This window comes from Alosa pseudoharengus, unplaced genomic scaffold (genome assembly GCF_046254945.1).
Source record: "Alosa pseudoharengus isolate Yale_2024_CS ecotype anadromous, Long Island Sound unplaced genomic scaffold, YU_APseudo_1.1 YU_APseudo_1.1_scf_11, whole genome shotgun sequence".
NCBI classification, from domain to species: Eukaryota; Metazoa; Chordata; class Actinopteri; order Clupeiformes; family Clupeidae; genus Alosa; species Alosa pseudoharengus.
Window position 1 is genome coordinate 9,816,369 of NW_027468576.1, and position 14,311 is coordinate 9,830,679.

The window sequence follows — 14,311 nt, forward strand, 5'->3', positions numbered from 1 at the left end:
TGTCAGGCGTCAGAATGCAAAAAGTTATTTCAGTTGTCAGGATGTGTTTTTATTTTTTATTCTCTCCGATTGGAGTCTTGTTAAAAGCTGTTACCAAGTATTTCTACTGATATGAATGTAGTGTGCTCACAACACTGTGACACTGTTACAAATATAACAGAATGAACAGCTAAAAACGTTAATGCCTCTACGCCTTTATTTGCATTTTGTCAATTATAAAGGCTTTTAATGTATACCGTAAATCCTCAAATTATGGCCGGGATTTGATTTATAGCCGGGCCTCGGGTTGCGGTCGATTCGGACAAACACACAATTGTTGCCGCAAGGCATTCCAGCCTACGAATTTAATAAAAAGGAAATCATACATCATAAAAAATAAGAGGGTGGAAATCCCAACTACATAAAAACTTAATAGTGAACCATCAAATACACCCCAGATTTCAGTGTCCATCAGTCCCAACATTTAGCAATATAATCAAACAGGCCCAAATCCCAAACTAAACCGAAAATCTTCTGCTTTTGATAGCCTGGTAGCCGCTCCAAATGAAACGCATGTCTCCCAATACAACGCCTTAACTTGCTGTTATTGTTATTGTTCATGAAGGCGTGTCTGGCAATTTGTTATTTTATGAGTAACCTTTTACTTTATTTCTAAGAATGAAATTCTACAACAGAAGCCTAATAAGAAACAAAGGCCTGCCTCGAATACAAGCCCCAAATAAAGACCTGTGCTTTGCACATCCTAAGTAAATAAAAGACCCCGGTCACAATTTGAGGATTTACGGTAGTCATGGCAGTCAAACCTGTATTTTAGTTGCAGAGGCAAATGTTTATGTTATCTGCAAAGTTTATTTGTATACATTATACTGTTAAGTTGTGTCTTATTGTTTCAGTGTAAAGTCTGAAAGCTGTGCATACAGTGGGATCTTTCTCATATTGAGCATTTTTTGAGACTTGGATTAAGATGTACAGTATTTCTTAACAGAGCGATATGGTATTTGCTCACAGAATGTACTTGTCCTTGTATCTTTATCAGTGTTCAAACAGTTTGTGTGATGCTAAGCATAATAATTGCATAGGCCAGTAAGTGCAAATGCCATTTCATTTTAATATCTTGAGTTGTGTGAGAGAAATAAAAACTGTCAGACTGTAGAAGAACTAATGCAATTTGTATTGGTATTTTTATCCAAACACTTTAGCAATTCATCTATCTTGTTGTTTCTCATAAAAAATACTTACACATACTTACACTGTATTCTCACATTGTGTGTGTGTGTGTGTGTGTGTGTGTGTGTGTGTGTGTGTGCGATCATGTGCACTGTCATGCAGTCCACACTTTCTCCTTGCACGGGAATGCTTCCTCACACTCAAGACTCAAACTCGTATGTCAAAGAGAGCACAAGGCAGCGGCCCATGTGATCCTTAAAAGCAGAAAGGAGTAACCCCACAGCAACCCAGCAAGAGATGCTAACATCAGCCATAGATCCGTATCATACAGACACCTGTTTATTACAGCCACAGACACGGTTTACACAACCATAGACCTGTTTCACATACTTGGTCACATAGCCACAGACGCTCTATCAAGCAAGATACCTGTCTCACGACAGCCACAGATCCCCTTCACTCATCTAGAGGCAACATTATGTGTTGTCATCTTTCCCAATATGATGCTCAATAGCATGCAATTGATTAGGCCACCCTTCTCAGTCTTTCCTTGCACCACTTTTTCCACTTCAGGACCATCAAGCACAAACTTGCAGTTGTGTTGAATGCACTCACAATACCTCTTTGAAGCACAATCTGTTACTTCCTCTTAATGATCCTTAAACCAAGTGATGAAGATATTCACAGTGGCGTTACTGAATAACTACCTGACAACCGTTCTGTGACAGCTTATGTTGGGCTTCCCCATCGATCCCCTAGTTGCTATTAATACATTCTATTTCTGGCATCAGCAGAGTTTTGCTACAGGGTTTCATTTCCTTGGCCTGATATATGTCCTGCTTGGACCAGAAGACACAAAGTAACATGAGCCCCTAGCAACGCACATGTAGAAACGCTGTGTCCAGAGTGACACAAAGTGGTGCTGTCAATGCATGGTATGGCTACCCAACAACTTGTTTATGTATATGTTTTTGACCGAGAACTTGGATCATGTTGTGTAGGTGACCACCTTTAGTATGTGATGTGTGCACCACACAGAAACATGCCCCCCTTCTTGAGTGTGTGTGTGTGTGTGTGTGTGTGTGTGCGTGTTTGGAGTGGGGGAGAGTGGGTGAGGGTGTCTCTCACACCTACACACACACACACACACACTAAGAGAGAGGGGTTGTGCAGAGTAAGGGGAAAAGGAGACAGCACATATCTTGTTGTGAAATTCTTTAGCTCTAATTGAAAAGTGATGTGTTGATGCAGTTCACGGAGTGCGTTCGGGCTGCCCTTCCTAAAATGGCTGCTTAATTATATTATTGTTGGGTGTCATTTCACTTCCTCAGGGCTGGACAAATCTCCATTTGAGGAGAGATATAACCATTTCTGTTTGTGTAAGTGAACATGTACAGCTTGACCATCAAACACAACAAATGATAATCTACATAAACATTTGTCACATAAGAAAGACTTGCTGGTCTTTGTGATCTGTTATCAGAAGAAATAAGCAGTACAGGTACATATGACCATGGCCATGTTTAAACAACATGTTGAATGCTCTTTGTTACTAACTTCTATTTAATGATAGCAAAACTATTTAACAGGAAAGACTTTGAAATCTTCAAATACATTCATTGGGAGATTACCGTGTGTGCTACCTCCATGTGTTAAGAATTATTCTTGGGGTGAAGTATTTCAGAGAAGCCTATAATCACCTGCTGATGACAGAAACCCAATACACATGTTGCCTGCTCGTCAAACGCTGTCAAATGTGGGGGAGTCAAGCAACCCCTGTGGGTGGCATTGCGATATCTGAGCTGGGCACTTATTTTAGATAATACAGATGATATTACATTGCATTCAGAGGATATTACATCGCATTCAGGGGGAATGGAGTCCAGGTTGAATGGTTGCCAGTGCCCTAAGGAACAATTATTATGTATTAAAGGGGAGATAGAATGGATGGACAGAGCATTCCACCTTGTTCTGTGATGTTAACTCAGAAGGTATGCAACTTAGGTCAGTCCAAGAAATGCGAAAAATAATTCCGTTGAACACTGATATGCTACAAACATGTTATAAACAGCTGGGAAAGGCTGTCGCAAATCCCTCGAACAGGTGGTCACTCAGATATTTCAAACGAACGAGGGAACAACATGTCACAATGCAACACGCTGTTTTCCCTTGATGACAGTGAAACTCTGAGTTTTCCCACATCTCAACTTTGGCCAAAGTTTTCAGAAATAATCGTTTTCAGTGATAAAACCTCATTGAAATAATATGCATTTTCCATATGGGGTCTTAGAAGCCATCTGTCTCCTTCTAGCCACAGCGTATTTGTTGCAAACATAATCAACCTAAGCGTGCTCAGATGATGTGATAGACGAGGTGCTGTTGCTCACTTGTCCATCATTGTAAAGCCCGATTTGATTGGTCCGCACAGCTCTGGCACAAGTGAGCAGTTGCTCCACAATGGAGTAATGCCAGACTGAACTTCCCGACCTGTGGGCAGGACTAAGTTCAGCTGGCACCCAGGCTAGGTTTTCTCTACTGGCACTTCAGTCTAGGCACAAAGCATAACCACCAAACACTCACTAACAGCCGTGGTGGACAAAGTACACAAACCCTGTACTTGAGTGAAAGTAGAAGTCCTCCTTTTACATTTCCACTTGAGTGGAAGTACAAAAGTATCAATGTACTTAAGTATCGAAAGTAAAGGTCCTGAAATGTATTATGACTAGCATTTACTATTGTTAAAATGATTCAGCATAGACATAGGCATTCCTTGAGCCTTTTTCCTTCATTCAAGAACAAAATCAACTAAGAATTGTTGTATGTAAAAATAACTAAAAACAAACTAATGTGATATCTTATCTTAGATACTTCAAAGTTATATAAAATACATACTTTATGTAAGTACACATGTATTTGGACAGTCTTTTTTCCAAAAGGAACTTCAGCTGTACTTCAGGTGTCACAAAATGTAGTCGAGTAAAAGGTGAGATATTTGGCCTAGAAATGTACTGGAGTAAAAGTAAAAAGTTTAACAAAATTGAAATACTTAAGTAAAGTACAGATACTGTGCCTCAAATTAAGTTGTAATGAATTGGGTGCTGTTTTGAACTTCAGTATAGACTTATTCAGCCAATGTAAAGCAAGCTTTTAACTCTCTTTCAGCAGTTTGTTTGCTGTGCTGATAGGTGTGTTATTTTTAGCTTGTAGGCTCCGGACAGATTTGGTAAAAGGGAGTTTTGTACACTGTAAACCCCAACAGGTTCAATGAACTCAAAATATTTGATGAAACTGATTACCTCAAAATATTTAGCTATGTTAAAAAATATTTTAAGTAATTTCTACTTAAAATGAGACATTTTTAATGCTCAAAATCTTTAAGGACAAGGATAAAATTAAAAAGAATAATGTGAGAAATAGATGTTTTAAGTTATTGTTACATTAGTCAGACTAGCTTTTAAGACTCCAAATCTTTGAGAAAATGAACAACATTAAAACAAATAATTTCAACAAACAAACATTTTAAGTAATTACTACTCTAAACTAGAAGTTATTCACACTCATTTTTTTAGGAAGTTGATGAACTGAAACATAAATTTGACAAACAAACATTTTAAGTAATCACTACTTAAATCGTTGATAAGTTCAATGAACCTGATCATTTTAAAACCATTGTTAAAACTAACAAAATTGACACTGGAAATGGAGTTGATGTTTTTAAGTTATCACTCCTAATAATATATTCATGTTATCACCATGACTCATTCAGTTTCTCAGACCTAAACATTGTCACTTCAGTCTCTTATATTTTTAAGTTGACTTCACTTTATTGAAACACATTTTTTGACTGTTTAGGTTTACTATATACTGTACCTCAAAATCTAAAATATTTTATTTGTATGATTCAAATAAAAAACTACAGTACAATTTCAATGCAGATTCCATTTATTTAAGAATTCCATTAGAATTCTAACAGAACAACATCCCCAACAATGCGGTTAATTCAGAAAATCAAAGAAATAACAACCTTTTACCACTTCAACAAAGGTAATAATACTCAAATAACAAAATAATAGGCCAACATAAATAAAAGCGAAAAGCTCCATTGCTTGCTCCATACATGCTGGCAGTACCAACCATGAGATTTGGAAAACAGACTGCTTACTCATCCATCATCAGCAATTTATTTTCAAGGCTAAGCAGCAGTCTAGGAGGTAACCGCTTCAGGTCTTCCAAACCCATTATATTTTTTTTGAATGAAATGAAATGTGTAGGACAATTGCTTTGGATAATCGAGATGAAGTGCATAAATTAAGCCAAATAGCAAAATTAACGTCTCTGTCAACTCTGCTATATCACACACAACAATATCTCCGTCAAGAACCGTCAGAACCAAACTTCACAAGCAGAGTATCTGCACATTTTTCAAGTGCAAATTTAAAGACTCTTAAGACCTTTTCAAGACATCTAAATGGAAAAAATAAGACTATACCACGCCAAAAAAGATAAACATGACAACACTGTTTTATGCAATGTTTTTTTTTTACTAACTTTAACATCCATCCCATTTTGGATGTCTACAGAAGTTAGGGGAAAGAAAATTAATTGTGTGTGAATCACCTTCACAGCTATAAATGGCCAATTGTAGGGTCTGGACTCGTTGCTTTTGAAGCTGGCTGTACATATTTGGTTGTGCTACTGGCTGAGGCTGACTGTTCCTCACCTGCGTCTGTAGTAGCCTAGACTACTTGCCAAAGATCTAAACCAACCAAAGTTTGACTGAAACATTGTAAAACCATTGACTTGTTTTAAAAAAATGTATGGGAAAAGTGAAATCCCCTATTAATTAAGAGACAGGTCCTCCTCACATATTATTTTTATTAGAATATTATTTCTGCTGAAAAAACTGCTATGCGGTTTGCAAAGTACTTGGAAAGGCTGACAAGCAAGCCTATTCACTTCCCTGTTGGGTAGGCTAGGCCAGCAACACACGCTGGAGAGATGCAAACAGATGAACTTTACGTGTATTTCCTCCTGATTGCGAAAACTTTCTTTTTCTGTCAGTCCGTGGTTCCTTCATAAACTGCACAGCAGATTATCAGACAAGTGAAAGAAGCACCGGGCATAATTTGACCAGCAGTCTCCACTTCCATGGTTTATGAAACGCTATGCTGCTTAGGGATTGACATCATTTTCATTAAAGCAGTTATTTTAGAGTGCATTACGCCTTTGGTCGGCAAGCTTGGGCTTGAGGATGCTTTGGTGTTGAAGATGTTGACTGGAAGTTGTTTCGTGGGGAAAAAAACAATTGGCTAATTGATTGATATGGGTGTGTGTGATTGTGACGATAATAAGCAGAGAATGACATTGACCATTTTCTCTATCTCCTGTTGCTATGTCACTTTTCAAGTCCAGGCCTGTCTGGAGAAATGATATTTCGCCCACTCAATTAGAGGCACTCAGCGGCAGCTCAACCTAAACAGGGGGTGTAGTGGTAAAATAAGAGGTGGGTACACTATCCGTTCTGTGATCACGGTAAGGTGGACTGCACCATGCAGTAGTGGGTTTTTAAAAAAGGCATTCAGAACATGTTTGATGAAGGTGGAGGGCAGACGCACAATATTGTCCAGGTGCATTGTAGGCTATAAATGCCCTCTGCTGGCTGCAGATAATTGCAGATTAACAATAAACAGTAATGCTAATCTGAGGTACCTGTCTAGTTTTATTCCATAAATATATTGTTTTTATAGACGTTATTGGAATAAGAGCTTCCATGTACGCTTGTGGCTGTTGACATGAATCAAACATGTTCTGAATGCTTTTTTAAAAAACCCACTACCGCAGTCCACCTTACCGTGATCACAGAATTAGCACTAGGCCTACACTCTGCTTAGGTTGAGCTGCCGCTGAGTGCCTCACATTGAGCGGGTGAAATCTGATTTCTGCTGAAAGGCCTGCACTTGAGAGGTGACATAGCAACAGGAGATTAAAAGAAATAGTCAATGCCACTCTCTGCTTATTACTATCACAATCACACACCCCCATATCAACCAATAAGCCAATTATTTTCCCCCTCTGCAGGGGCAAAAATAATAAACAACTTCCAATCAACATCTTCAACACCAAAGCTTCCTCAAGCCCAATCTTGCCGACCCGGTGTAATGCACTCTAAAATAACGGCTTTAATGAAAATGTCAATCCCTTAGGTTTAGGGATATAGTGGAGGCTAAACGCAAATAAACTCAGTTTGTCCACCTCTGAAATTTGGATAAGAGACAGGCATATTTTTTCTTGCCCTTTTCACACCTTTAGTGATACACACGTTAAAAACATCTTCACTTTGCAACCACTACACTTCCTCCAGTAGCCTTCTACTTCTTGATCTACAGAATGCAGATGGCACCCGCACAGAACAAATGCTTCCCCCAAAATGTAATTGCGGATGAAAAAATACACGAAACCGGATGGAGACATTTCACTCGCTCGGCGGTCCCATACGAAAATTTAATACCTCCCTTTTGAAAATTCAAGACATTTCAGACAATTTAAGACATTTTTAGGTCTTAAAAACCGAAAGTTGTATTTAAGACTTTTTAAGACTTTTTAAGGATCCGCAGGGACCCTGACAAGGGAGTCTGTATCACCCGAGATAGTGAGAATAGCTACAGCTGCATCTGAGAAGTCTGGCAGGTCAATTTCTTCTGCCTGAAGAACATGACGGTAATTAGTTAATGAGTAGAGTAGTCAATGAAAAACACTACATGTGTATTTAATATAATATGAAATACCAGTGAATGTAAAATTCCCAAATATGACATTCTTGGTGAATTACTGTAGTATGATTTAATTGCTATTCTGGTGGCTAGGAAGATGGTTGTGGTTTTTGTCTTTTGGCTGCAAGGTAGTATCAGAGAGGGCTGAATAGAAATAGAGATATATAGAGAAGACAAAGTAAAAAAAGAAGAAAGAGTGAAAGAGGACAAACAACTTACATTCCAGGTCTTAAAAAATCCATCTTCCCACAGGAAGATGGGAAGGGCCTGCAGAGTAATTTTCCTTCTGCTGTTGACATTGACGTCTTCCTAGAAAGACAGAGGGATTGTGGGGTAATGGGAAGACAAATCAGCAGAATATTAATCCTACGCATATATTAAACAAGACTATAGTACAGGTGACATAAATACAAGATTAACTCCTTCACGCTCCTGATATGCAACCTCCTGCTCTGTCTTTCTATGAAATCGTAAGAGAAAGAATGTTCAGTGCATTAATAGACTGGAATGAGCAAATGTGTGAGTGGTGTATGCATGGTAATGGGCTGACCCTTGAAAACTGACTGTGGTTTAACTAATAATGGCAAAGTAACTGAGCCTGTGTCTCGGAAGAGGCGTCACATGACCTGCATAGCCAACACATTTTGAAAATGCCACATAAAATAAGTCTAAGGTGTCATCCCTTCTTTGATACAAAAACATCACTCAACCCTAGCCTTTGTGTATCCCTGTGGAGAGATGCAAAGGGATAACATTAGGCTAGGCTATTCTCATTGGTAAATAAATGCTTACAAAATATCACTATAACTTATAATAATATAGGCTACACGTTGGCTACATTGTGACACTAGTAAATGGAGGACAAGTAAGTTATCACTTACCATGGTGTGATGGTGGTTCCTTGCACAGAACTGAAAACATGTCACACAGCCATCTGGTCCTGAGGGGAAAAATATTATGAACAGTATTATTTCACTTTTTTGAACAAAAGTCAGTCAGACAGTCTCTTCATCTCTCTGTATAGGCAGGCCTATCAGAGTCAGATGTTGCCATTGATCATGCTTAGGCTATTGTCAGTAAGTTCAGAGCTACAACTTGGCTTCCTATCCGTGTTAACAAAACTGGAATTGACGTTAATATAAGACATATGCTATTGCTGCAGGGTTATTCTTCAACTATGGTACTCTTTGACCTGGTGATTTTTAGAAAATGTAACATCTTTCAGTAAAAATCTTTTTGCATGTCATGTTGCAATGAAACTTGCCCTAATACACACTCAGTACACAGTGAACACACAGTGAGGTGAAGCACACACTAATCCCGATGCAGTGAGCTGCCTGCTACAGCCACGCTCGGGGAGCAGTGAGGGGTTAGGTGCCTTGCTCAAGGGCACTTCAGCTGTTCCTACTGGTCGGGGTTCTAACCAGCAACCCTCCGGTTACAAGTCCGAAGCCCTAACCAGTAGGCCACGACTGCCCAATCACACGTTTCCAAAACACAACAAAACGTGTGTTTTCAAGCAAAAATAACATTTACTGTTCCAAATGTATTTTATTAAATATTACACATATCAGCCAAAATATTAAATTTATTAATTTTCCAGAAATGTTGTATGTTGTATTATTTGTACATGTTTAACTTAAAATATGTGTTGTGATGGAAATGACAAAGTGTGGTGGAGATGACAATGACATACATAGAGAAATTTAAAAGCATTACTGTAAGATTTAAAACAAAAAAATGCGTCCCTGCCATATGTTATGTAATTATGATGTTTTTTTCTACTAGATTCTTAGTAGGCCTACTATGAAGCAAATAAACTGTGTTTTTAGGACAATGTCATTTCCACCACCAAAAACAAAAAAGTAGTAAATATTTCTTATTTCTTATTTCTTCCAAGGACAAGAAAAGTATCATAGTTGAAGAATTACCCTGCAGTGTTACTTTGCATTACATCTAGCAGCTAATGCGAATCATAGCTTATGGCAGCTTACGGTAGGCTACATACTATGGAGTAAAACTTGTGCCACCTTAAACCGAATTTGAATATGTTGTATTTGCATTTGAATTGCTGAATTTGAACAATTGTATTGGAAAAACGAATTTGAATAGTATATGTTGAAACTGAATTCATTAGATTGTAACTGAATCTCAGGCAACTTGAAATTGAATATAATATTTTGAAATTTTACTCATTTGCTCTGATACATAAATTATCCTGACTGAAAATTTCGCTCTTGGAACTTTCACATTCAGTTCTCAAAATTCAGTTTCAAAACGTGAAATTCAATTTCAGTCTACCGAGACAAAAACAGCTGGTAGCTCAGGAAGAGCAATCGAGTGCAGAGCTATTGTGATCGCGTGACTAGTGCCGAGCGCGAAGCAGAGCATAGTGTGGGCACTTGGTTTGCACGGTTATTAGATCTGCACGCACGATTCATAAAACACATTCCGATTGTAGGCCTACTGTCTCACCTACCGTTTATGTAATTTTAAACAAATAAAACATTTGTTGCAGTATTATTTCAAACTTCTAGCTTGTCAATCCTTGAAATACAGAACAGCCTAGGCTACCCAGCCATCAAACATCGATGTAGCCTAGGCCTACTTACCTACCGTTTTTGTAATTTTAAACAAATAAAAATGTTTTTGCAGTATTACACCTAAAACTTCTAGCCTGTCAATCCTTGAAGTACAGAACTACCCAGCTAGCCATCAAACATTGATGTATGGTCTTACCTACCGTTTTTGTAATTTTAAATAGGCTAAAACATTTTTTACAGTATTACATTTCAAACTTCCAGCCTGTCAGTCCATACAGAACTACTCAGCTAGCCATCAAACATCAATGTACTGTCTACCAATTGCAAACTTCTAGCCTGTCATTCTTTAAAATGTCATGGGCATAACTTTCTCTCGTTTTCGTTTTTCCTACTCAACTACTGCTCTATTTCTTATCCTGGACTGCCACCTACTGGATAGAAAAGGCAACGACCTAGTAATTATGTGAATAAAAATCTACATGTTTGAATGACCAAAAAAGGACAAATCATTACCGTTTTCTTACGTTTAAAGCCACTCTTGTAATACTATGATGTGTAGGCTACCTTTATTTGCTTCCAATTACATATAGTTATGGTTACGCTTTTGTCCAAAGCAACATAAATACAAAACAATATAATACTTAAAATTGAACAGGGAACAAATGAAGATGTTGGTCAGACTATAATAAAGAGAATAGCAATAATAAACAACCATGTCAATTCAATCAATAGCCTAATGACATAAACAATGAGAAAAAAGGGAAAATAGTAATAATAAACAATAATGTACATTCAGTCAATAATATAATAAAAATAACAATAGCATGGTAAGACTACATTATGGAGAATATCAATAATAAACAACAATGTCAAATTAATCAACAGCCTAATGAAAATGAAACAATACTATACAAACCATAAGTGTTAATTCAAGTGCATGTTGAACAGATACGTCTTTAGACCCCTGTTAAAAGACCCAAAACTATCACAGGAACAGAGAGCACTGGGCAACTCATTCCACCAACATGGAACCACTGAGGAAAAGTCTTGAATTTGACCTATGTCTGGTCGACACAACAGACACTCTTCAGAAGACCGCAGTGGGCAGTTGGGGATGTACGTCTTGATCATTGAATTAAAATAACAAGGAGCAGATCCGGTCAGTGTCCTATAGGCCAAAGTGAGAGATTTAAATGTAATTCTGCCTAATAGGGAGCCAATGGAGAGTAACTAGGAGAGGAGTTACATATGTCTTTGGCTGATTAAAGACCAGGCGTGCGGCAGCATTCTGACTCAGCTGTAACAATCTTACTACACAAGCAGGTAAACCAGCTAATAGTAAATTACAATAGTCCAGCTTGGAGATGACCATGGCCTGAACAAGAAGTTGTGTGGAATCCTGTGTCAGATAAGGTCTGTTCTTCCTTATGTTGCAAAGGATAAACCTACATGATTTTGCAATTGCATCATATCTAATATCAGCTGATTACACACATAAACTAAAATTTTGATTGCCCATACATTTGGAAATCCATTTGGAAATCCATCACCACCAATGGCAAACAATTGGTGATGGTGAATTGGCAAACATCAATTCCAGAGAAAACAACAGTGGACATGTTTATTAGTGTGTAAAGTGTTTTACAATATGTGTTGCATCTTGCAAAGATATTTATTAAGAGAAATCAAGCTTCGGTGTCCATGTCTGATCGGTGCCAGTCCATTGTCCTCAGTCTCTCACTGTCCACTGTTCATTGAGGCCTCTCAACCTATGAAAATAAAACCAACAAACAATCAGTGTTTAGCTTAAAGGTCTACTGTGAGTCTTTCTCGTTAATTGTTTATTCATCTCTGCGCAAAGAGGTCTCATAAGCATCAGGCAATCAGGATACACAAGTCTGTGCACCTAAGAGACAATCAGTTGTTTCTCACACACACATATATACCTTGGATCGTATACATACATCATAATAAATATCATTACACCTTCTCTGCACACACACGACTTGGTCAATACAATGAGTTAATTAAGAACCAAGGACATTTCTATCGTCATACAACACATTATTTGCAATCTACACACACATTACTGAAACAGAAGTATCAAGACAACACACAGTTAAAGTATAATAATTAGGTTATTGTAATATACTGTGTCTATTTCTCAATAACTTTTACAAAATCTGCATGGAGTCGATGAAGAAGCATAAATCAGCCTGTAGAAATACTGTTAAACTAGGGTCTCTTGAGTCTTGATCATATTATCGATATAGAACATATTCAGTTTGAAACTCTTAGAAGCTAGCTAGCTACCATTTGCTAGTTATCGCAATCCAGTTGTCTGGCAACATCACGGCACGAAAAAATTGCCCCACGTAGCATTAGGTAACAGACAACACAACGATGAAAAAAGCTTAACTAGGGGGACATATCCAGTTTTCCATGAATGATACTGTTTAACCTGAGATTGTAACGTGTTCTTACAGGCCTAAAAGGCACAATGATATGACAATGACCAATCATATTGTTCTATCAAAGAGTAACGTTATAGTAGTCTAACTGGTTCTGAACTATGGAAAAAGCTTTAACTTAGTCGATGAAACTATGCTGGCTAGCCAGCCAGCGCTAGCATATAATGTACATTATATAAAGTAACGTTAACAGACATGGCATATGATATCAACTTACTTGGACGTTTTCTGATGTGCCAGTCGCTTCCATCTCTTCTTTCTCTGTTCGACACTGTAAGGAAGTTCAGGAGACAGCTTGCTAAGAGGGTGCTATGCTCTTTGCTTCGCGCTCGGCACTTGTCACGCGATCACAATAGCTCTGCACTCGATTGCTCTTCCTTAGCTACCAGCTGTTTTTGTATGGTTATGGTTATGGTTATGGATTTAGCAGACGCCTTTGTCCAAAGCGACATATAAATACAAAACAACATAATAATATTTAAAAATGAACAGGGAACAGATTAAAATCTAGGTCAAATATAGTAAGGAGAATAGTTGTAGTACACAATAATATCAATTCAATCAATAGCCTAATAAAAAAGCAATGTAAAAAAGGGGAAAGGCAATAATAAAAACAATAATGTCAATTCAATCAATAATATAAAACAATAACATGCTAAGACTACATTAAGGAGAATATCAATAATAAACAATAATGTCAAATTAATTAACAGCCCAATTAAAATAAAACAACATTATATAAACCATAACACATAAGCGCTTAAACAACTAAGTATATGTTGAATAGGAATGTCTTTAGACCCCTCTTAAACGACCCAAAACTACCACAGGAACGGAGACCACTGGGCAGTTCATTCCACCAACATGGAACCACTGAAGAAAAGAGTCTGGAATTAGACCCAGTTTTTATGACTGGTCGACACAACATACGCTCACCAGAAGACCGCAGTGGGCGGTTGGGGATGTAAGGCTTGATTATTGAATTAAAATAACTAGGAGCAGATCTAGTTAGTGTCCTATAGGCCAAAGTGAGAGATTTAAATTTAATTCTGGCTACTATAGGGAGCCAATGGAGAGTAACTAGGAGAGGAGTTACATGTGTCCTCTTTGGCTGATTGAAGACCAGGCGTGCTCCAGCATTTTGAATCAGCTGTAATGATCTTGTTACACAAGCGGGTAAGCCAGCTAACAGTGAATTACAATAGTCCAGCTTAGAGATGACCATGGTCTGAACAAGAAGTTGTGTGGAATCTTGTGTCAGATAAGGTCTGATCTTCCTAATGTTGTAAAGCATAAACCGGCATGATTTTGCAATAGAAGCTATATGCTCAGAGAAGTTAAGTCGGTCATCAATTACAAC

General features: G+C 37.8%; 2 long non-coding RNA genes across 2 annotated transcripts; both read right to left on the reverse strand.

Annotated features, from left to right (window-relative positions):
* Positions 1 to 7,815: 7,815 nt before the first annotated feature.
* Positions 7,816 to 9,102, reverse strand: LOC143114574 (uncharacterized). Its single transcript, XR_012984954.1, has 3 exons — positions 8,819 to 9,102; positions 8,157 to 8,246; positions 7,816 to 7,869 (listed from the first exon to the last, which is right to left on the reverse strand). It is a non-coding gene; the product is annotated as an uncharacterized LOC143114574 (long non-coding RNA).
* A 2,985-nt stretch (positions 9,103 to 12,087) lies between these two features.
* Positions 12,088 to 13,339, reverse strand: LOC143114579 (uncharacterized). The gene is made up of 2 exons (XR_012984955.1): positions 13,169 to 13,339; positions 12,088 to 12,249 (listed from the first exon to the last, which is right to left on the reverse strand). It is a non-coding gene; the product is annotated as an uncharacterized LOC143114579 (long non-coding RNA).
* Positions 13,340 to 14,311: the final 972 nt, after the last annotated feature.